This window comes from Pelodiscus sinensis, chromosome 3 (assembly GCF_049634645.1).
Source record: "Pelodiscus sinensis isolate JC-2024 chromosome 3, ASM4963464v1, whole genome shotgun sequence".
NCBI lineage: Eukaryota > Metazoa > Chordata > Testudines > Trionychidae > Pelodiscus > Pelodiscus sinensis.
In genome coordinates this window covers 74498119-74506125 of record NC_134713.1, presented here as the reverse complement: position 1 = coordinate 74506125, position 8007 = coordinate 74498119, and positions in this window count along the sequence as shown.

Genomic DNA, 8007 nt, shown 5'->3' with positions numbered 1-8007 from the left:
ATCACCCCAGCTTCAATTATTTTGGTAATTTAATGCTACATTCATTTTATGACCATGTACAGACAGTCCCCGACTTACAAACAGATCAAGTTACAACCAAGTGCTCGGAACATAACTCATTCGTAAGTCGGACCCATTCATTTACATGTGACCGCGCTGTTCATAAGCTTGGATAGTGTGTTCGTAACTGGGGGACACGCACTTAATGGGAGGTTGGTCATAAGGACAAACGGTTGTAAATCGATGCATTCGTAACTCAGGGACTACCTGTATTATAGCAGCTGAAAGCTTTAGAGAAGTTTATATGGGAAGAACATAGGGGTGAACTTACCTAACAATGTCGGTTTAAAAAAATACAAAGTAGAGGTCTCTAAAATAATGAATGATGTGGAGATAGTGAATAAGGAAGTGCTGTTTACCTTAACACAAACACAAGAATTAGGGGTCGCTTCAATGAAACTAATAGGCTTTAGTTTAAAAATAAAGGAAAGTGTTTCTTCATACAACACTCAGTCAACCTGTGGAAGTCATTGCCTGGCAATGTTGTAAAGGTCAGGACTATAACTGGGTTCGTAAAATAATTAGACAAGTTCATGGAGAATAGGTCCAACCCATAGTCTGGGTGTTCCTAAACAACTGACCATGAGAAGCTGGTACTTGACAACTTCCCTGTTCTGGTAATTCCCTCTGACGGATGTGGCACTGGCTGCTCTTAGATGAATACACATTGCAGAACTGTTCTCCAATAGGAACCTTTACTCCAGCAAACTTTTCTGTTGGCAGGCTCTTTACATTTACCAAGGCCAAGCATCTGCAGCCCTAATGTGTCCTTTTGCAACTGGCTGTTGGTTTTGGAATCTTTTGTTCCTGTGATTAGGTACCGTATTTTCCGGCATATAGGCCGACTGGGCGTATAAGACGACCCCCTATTTTTTTAATTAAAAGATAGGGTTTCATCTTATACCCCAGCGCCCCTCCGCCTCCTTTGCTCCCGGTGTCCCTGGTCTGCTGGAGATGGTCCCCAGCAGACCAGAGGCACCGGGAGCAAAGCCGCAGCAGCTTTGAAAGCCTCGGGGGAAGCCGGCGGCGGGGCATCCCAGGCGCGCCTGGGCTGCCCCCCCGCCGGCTTCCCCCGAGGCTTTCAAAGCCGCGGAGGGGCTCCGGTGGCGGGGCATCCCAGGCGCGCCTGGGATGTATACCCGGCGTACAAGACGACCCCCGATTTTTGGGGGATGTTTTTTAACATCAGAGGTCGTCTTGTACGCCGGAATATACGGTACTGAATTTTCCCTTTCTTGTTCCTGAGAAGATGACATAGTCTAAAAAAGAACTTTCTTCAGGTGTCAGAAGAATGTTTGAAAAAGTCAGCTGTGTATTTGAGGGGTAAGTTAGTAGTCAAGCCACTAAGAACTGAGTGAGAAGGAATGTTGCCTCAGTGCCAAGCTATACAGGTGTGTGGCCTCTAGCACATTTCTTACGTGTTTTAAATTAATCTGAGGCCCTTGGGACATGGCACAGACTATGGGGAATGGGGAAATGGGGGAGACAGTTTCACAAGGGAAAAGTCTGTTTTGTGGTTTTTCAAGCAAACTTCTTCTGTTGTCTTAATTATGTTTACAAAATGAAACAAACACATTAAAGAGAATGCAAAGCATTTTAAATTTGATAGTTTCTTCTAGGTTGGGAGGAACCGTTTTTTTAATTTGTTTTTGAATTACAGGTTCCTCCTCCCAACTTCTGTGTGTGCCAACCTGCAGAGTTACTTGTCCAATTAAAACAAAATTAGCCACTTTCAACGGCATTTATTTTAGAAGCCAAAGTTTCAAACCAAATTAATTCTGTTCTCTCAACAGTTCTGAGACTGTAGGAATATAAATATTTTCTTCAGTTCAACACATCTATTTATGATCCAAAATAGATTAGATTATATAGATCAGGTAAGCCTACCTAGAGTGTGTCTGTCTGTCTATGACTACGAGTACATTTGTTCAGAAACTCCTAAACAGTTAGAGGTAGGGCCACCCAATTTGGTATGCAGCTTCCTTTTGTCCTAACGTCAAGCAAGGTCAGGTTTGGTTCTCCCAGAAGAACAGGAAGCTTTGGGGAAAGGACAGTTTTCCATAACATGCAAAGGGAGGAGCTGGTTCGAGGGATGCAATATGAGAGTGGCCACTGAGGGCAGTGAGACCACAAGTCATACCACCAAGGGAGTGGCCCAGTGGGATTGGGACTCTGCCATCTTGCCTGCCAGCACACCAGAAATAGCTTCCCCTGCCCCCGCCCCCAAACACTTGCTCCTCCTCCAGGCCCTTGGCTTCAGTTGTCCCTCTTCTGCCCTCCTCCTGGATAGACTGCAGGACATGGGGCCATATGAAGCCTGGACTGGCCCCCAGAGTTCAGATGTTGGATTATTAGGATTCTCAAGGGATAACTTCACTTTACTGATTATATGGGGCCATAGGAAGCCTGGACTGCCTATCCTGCCTGCGCACAGCCTGAAGGCCATGGGTAGGATGCTGGAGGTCTCATCTAGCCAGGTTGTAGGGAATGTGGGGGAGGGTGCTGGAGGCTATGGCTTGTCCCCCCTCCCCCAACAGGCCCCAGGAGGGAGGGAGGAATTGGAGTCTGTGGCTAGCCCTCAGAACCTCTTCCCCTGGACGGACTGCTAGAACCGGAGCCTTTGAAGGCTGGTGCAGCCCCCAGAATCTGCCCCTCTCCATGCAGAGAGTCTGCAGGCAATAGGGGGGGGGGGGGACGACACACTGGAGGCTGGGACTGGCCCCCAGAGCCTGTACTGTCTGTAGACAGCTTGCAGGTCATGAGCAGCCTCCAGAGTCTGCCTTCCCCTTCCGGCCACACAGAGATCCTGTAAGATATGGGTGGTGGGGGCTGCTGGCAGCCAGGGCCAGCCCTCAGCATCTTACTATCCCCCCGACAAGCTGCAGGAAATGGGAGGTGACTGGAGGCTGGAGCTGGCCCCTGCTGGCTCCCCCTTCTGGACAGGGTTAGATGCTTAGTTATATCATAAATATTTTCATAGCATTGAATGTGTGTTCTTATTTGTGCCTGAGAATGTAAGGAATCATCTCATGCTAATATAATTAGAAATAGAAGCCAAAAATAGGGATCTTCTTTCATCAGGAGTTCAGAAACTACAAAGTGGTACACAACTGAACCTGCAATTTGTGTGCAGGAACAGTGTGCAGCTGTACACACTTACTGCATTAAGTGCTTGTGACATTCTATGCCAGGAGTTCAGCTGTTGGATTATTAGGATTCTCAGGGGATAACTTCACTTTACTGATTACCTTTGACAGATCAGTTTGCTTAGATTAAAAAGCAATTGCTACTGTCAAGTCAAATTTAAACACTTTGGTGAGAAGAAACTGAACCCTAATACTGTCCAGTATATAAAAACACTTTGGTCTACAAATTCAGTGAAGTAGAATGAAAACCACACATTTAAAGAGTAATATCAGAGATAAGAGTGGGTGTGCAAAGATTCCAGCAAATACACAAGTGCTTAATGTATTCTGTCTGTGCTTTTAATGCTAGAAATATACTATATATTATGTGAGTCTATTATACAAATATTTCAAGCCTAACTCTTCCAGCAGACAACATACTTTTAGGTAAGTAAATAGGTGCAGGTTTTGTTAAGATTTGGCCTCAATCTTAATATTTGTGTGCTATTGCAGTGCAGAATGGGAATAGATGACAGGGTGTATAAACTCCACACTGGACTGGGTTAATGATCTGAACTGCTAATAGGCACTGCAATGATCTTTTCCTTGCAAACTCTGCCAGCAATACTCCAGCTGGATGGCACGAGTAGGGAAGAAATAGGAAATTAAAGGCAGGAAGCAGAGTGCAGGGAGTTGTTTGCCTTGGCAGAGAGATGCCTGTGAGAAACCAGATCTTAGGGCTCTGAAAATATCTGAAATGATAGGGACACTTAAGCTGCAGATATGTCATCTAGCAGGTGAATAGGAGGATTGGCCAGGTCTCCCTGAGGTAAGGAAATGTTCGTGTGTGTAGATTTTCCCCTTTCCCCCACCCTCTGTTTGGAGTGTACAAGATGTTCACAGCCACAGGGAATAGGAGAGATTCTTTAAACTACCTGGAAAGAAGACCCAGAAATGGGGGTTGGCAGGAAGGAGGAGTCTTTTGTTTCTTTAAAATTGACTCCCGTCTTTTTTTGCAGATTCTTCAGATAAATTTTTGCTTAGTATGTTTTTTTTCTTACCCTGACCTGAAACGTGTTTTTTTTCCTATTATGTTTACTGTGGCCTATTGCACTTCTAGTGATGGGGCACAGGTTACCAAGATGAAAGAATTCCCCTTCTTAGAGTGCATCATTCTTTGACTTTTAGGAGCATTTATAATTAAAAACGAGTAGGTTACTTACGATAACGCCCGTAAACATAAATTCTATTGGCAGAGAAGTTAATGGTTCATTACCACATCTACGTTCCTTTGGACCATATCCAACTCTAACATTTTCAAGCCTACCCTCTTAAAACAAGGTTTTAGAAATATTCATTGTATGTATGTGTGTTTTGGTTAAACTATCTAGAACAGTAGTAGTCTGTCTTTCTTTTAAGAAGAAAGAATCTCTCCCAACCTTACTGTAAAACAATTTCTATACAAAGATTGAAACTCAGTCTAGTTGAAATTCATATGGCGATTTCTTGCATTACATTTATCATTCATGATGGAAATGACTTTTTTTGAACAAAACTGGAATCTGTGTCTCCTTGAACAGATCCTGATGGTTTAAGAATGACATCCAAAAGACTGGACAAGCATACTTACAATCTTCTATTGAATTCATTAAGGTTTCTTTTCTATTTGATGATGATCTGCTATGACTCTAATAATAGTATTATCAAATGCAAAGTGGACTGAGATAATGAAAAAGTCCATTAATAACTGTGATAACGCTTTAATATAAAAAGTCATGCTTTTCTAATACATTGTAATATGTTGTATTAATATTTTGATTTAGATTGCTGAAGAGATCATTCTGTTAATTGAATTACAGCTCTTAGCTATGTATACTTATTTCAGTAGCATTAAAAATAGATACCCTATTGTCACTATGGCCTCCAAGAAAAGATCTGAGATGTTTTCTATGGAATGAAGTGTCAAGTTGCAGATCTTGCTTATGCTTCAAATCAGCCCAGTTAGAAAAGTTGTTAATTTTCCTCCAGATCCAGTTCCCTTTTGGCACAAGTTTTGACTGCCTTGCTCCACAGAGGCAGTAAGGACTTTTACCCTCTTTCAATTTTCTTTTATATTTTAAAGGCAGCAGATACGGCTGGTTACAGATACGGTGTGGGGCCTCAGGATACTGCAATTTGATTCCTGGCTTTCCCTCTGATCTGGTCAAGTCACTTTGTTTTCATTACACACTTTGGTTTGGAATTGTGTGCGTGCATGCATGCTCTTTTTTTGGTCTATTGATATTTGGTCTCTTTGAGATAGAGGGTGTGACATCTTTTTAAAATTTGTGTAGACAATGGGTCCTACCACTGTTATATAACTACAACAAATCTTATGCAAAATGTGTCTAGTAAGATGTCATTAGAAAAGTTACGATTTGCTGAATTTGATTATGCCATTTGTTAGCATGCATCATTTTTTACTCTGGAGTTATGAACATTAATGATGTACCTATGTTCCAAATGTTTGCTCATGTGGTAACACACGCAAAGTGTTTAACCTGTGCTGTTCAAGTTAACTGATCCATCAAGGGATAATTAACTTACTATGAACCATGGAAGATGCCCATGCACAGCTGGTGATCTGTCATTTGAATATTCTAACTAGAGGATGGCTAATGGCCTCTGCTATCACCAAGCACAATCATGAATTTGCCCATCTAACTCCAAACCCCATCTTGTAACCTGTGATTTTACACTAACAGTGCTGAGTGCTTTGTTTGACATAATGGGTTTCCAGCTGCATGGCAGAAGCTATAAAAGATTCTGGAAATATCCCCATTTTGCCTCCTTGCTGCTTAAATATCTAAACTATGAACTTATACTAACGAGAGCATACTAACCAAAGCACTGAGGGCCTTTCAATGATTTGGAAGCAACCAAACACTTAACAAGCCAGCAGTTTACTCCATCACTGCTATAAGCCTGGGCCCAGAACTTTGCAATTATTGTATGTATTTGATGCCTTTTGCCAATTTAAACTTTTTTCTTTTATCAATAAACCTTTAGATATTAGATTCTAAAGGATTAGCAATAGCATGATTATTGGGGAAGAAATGAGTGATATATTGACTTGGGTATGTGCCTGGTCCCTTAGGATCAGAATAACTCTTTGGTTGATGAAATTGGTTTTCAATAACCACTTAGCATTAAGTTTAGTGTGTTTGGTGACGATACAAGGATTGAAATACCTAAGGAGACTGCATTTCTGACTTATTAGCCAGTGTGGTGAGGCACAAATTTAGTTTTGCTGCTGCCTCCTGTACCCCCTCACATCCTCATTCCTCTGCCCTGAGCCCCTCTTCAACCCCCACCCAGATTCCTGCATCTTTACACCTCAGCTCTGAGCTTCCTCACATCCCTAAGGCCCTGCTCTGACTTCTGTGCCCTCCACACTACCAGCGTCTTGCCCTGGATAACCTGGGCACCACTGGGTACGTCTTCTAGTTTATGATGATGGTAACAATATTGCAAGAAAGCACCACAGAGCTCACACAGTGCTCTTTTGGATGAATCCTCAGGCATTCCTCCCACGCCGGCCCCCCCTCCCACATGTGCATCACATATACTGAACTTGGTCATGTCAACCCAGCTGAATTGTTTATTGATATTATAATATTCTTCGGATATTTCCACTCGTACAAGATTTTCAATGCAAAACCACAGTGATGGGAAATTTTGAAGACAAATTTTCCTGATTAACTCCATTGAATGTCTAGTATGTGACAGTCTGCATGTATTGACTGTGTGCATTCTTTTGTCATGAGCCTGAAAGGCTCACAAGTGGCATAGAAAGAAGTCAGTGAATTGAGCCTAACTGCTACAAGCAGAAGTAATATTGTTGGACTGGTAAAATACACATCAGAATTTAAAAGTGTTCTATTTGCCTCAGTCTGGCTGAAAATTCTAATCCCCGTCAATGAACAGAACATTCTTCAGCAATGAGATGCCACTCTTGATGTTGAAAGAGACCATATCAAAGGTCTTCTCACTGAACTGCCACAATTGCATGACAAATGGAATGAAATTTACAATGCATATGTTGCAGCAAACCTTGGTATCCAGTTGACCTGGGTATGTGCCTGGTCTCTTAGGATCAGAAAAACTCCAGGAGCAACACATCCATCCAAAAAACCAGAAGTGATGATGCAGGAGCTCAAGATAATTCTATAGAGAGCCATTTTCAGGACATTATTTTCTTTCTCGTTGTAGTCTCAAAAGGTGTTTTACTGCTTTTGCTTGTATCTGTAAAAAATGTGAATTTCTGTGGATCTTTCTGGAGAAGGATAAAGTTTTTCTTTCCCCATGACTTTCTGAATATTTATTCCACTGAAATCTTTGGTGATGTAGAAGAAGAATTAGTGTTTCTCAGATGCACCGACAAAGAAAACATTGCCCCCAAACTAATGTCACCATTTCACTAACTGCATGAATTCTCTTTGTAGAACCTCTTCCACAACCTGATTGTTGTACTTCACATATTTTGCTGCATGCCAGAATCTGTGGACAGGGCAGAAAGATCATTAGTTTGGTCAAATGTGAAGAATCACCAATGTGTAATCACAGGTCAGTCAAGAGTTAATGCCCTAGCAACTTGATCTGGCAAGCTATATAAGTATAATGACATTACTGACAATTTCTTCTAATTTTTTTACTTCATTGATTTTTTTATCACAGACTGACAGTGTTCTCTTTGCTTATATTTCATTTCATACTTTAGTCCTGTATTTATTATCTCGTTACTTGCATTAATCCACTGAATTTATTTTTTTAATGTAGACAC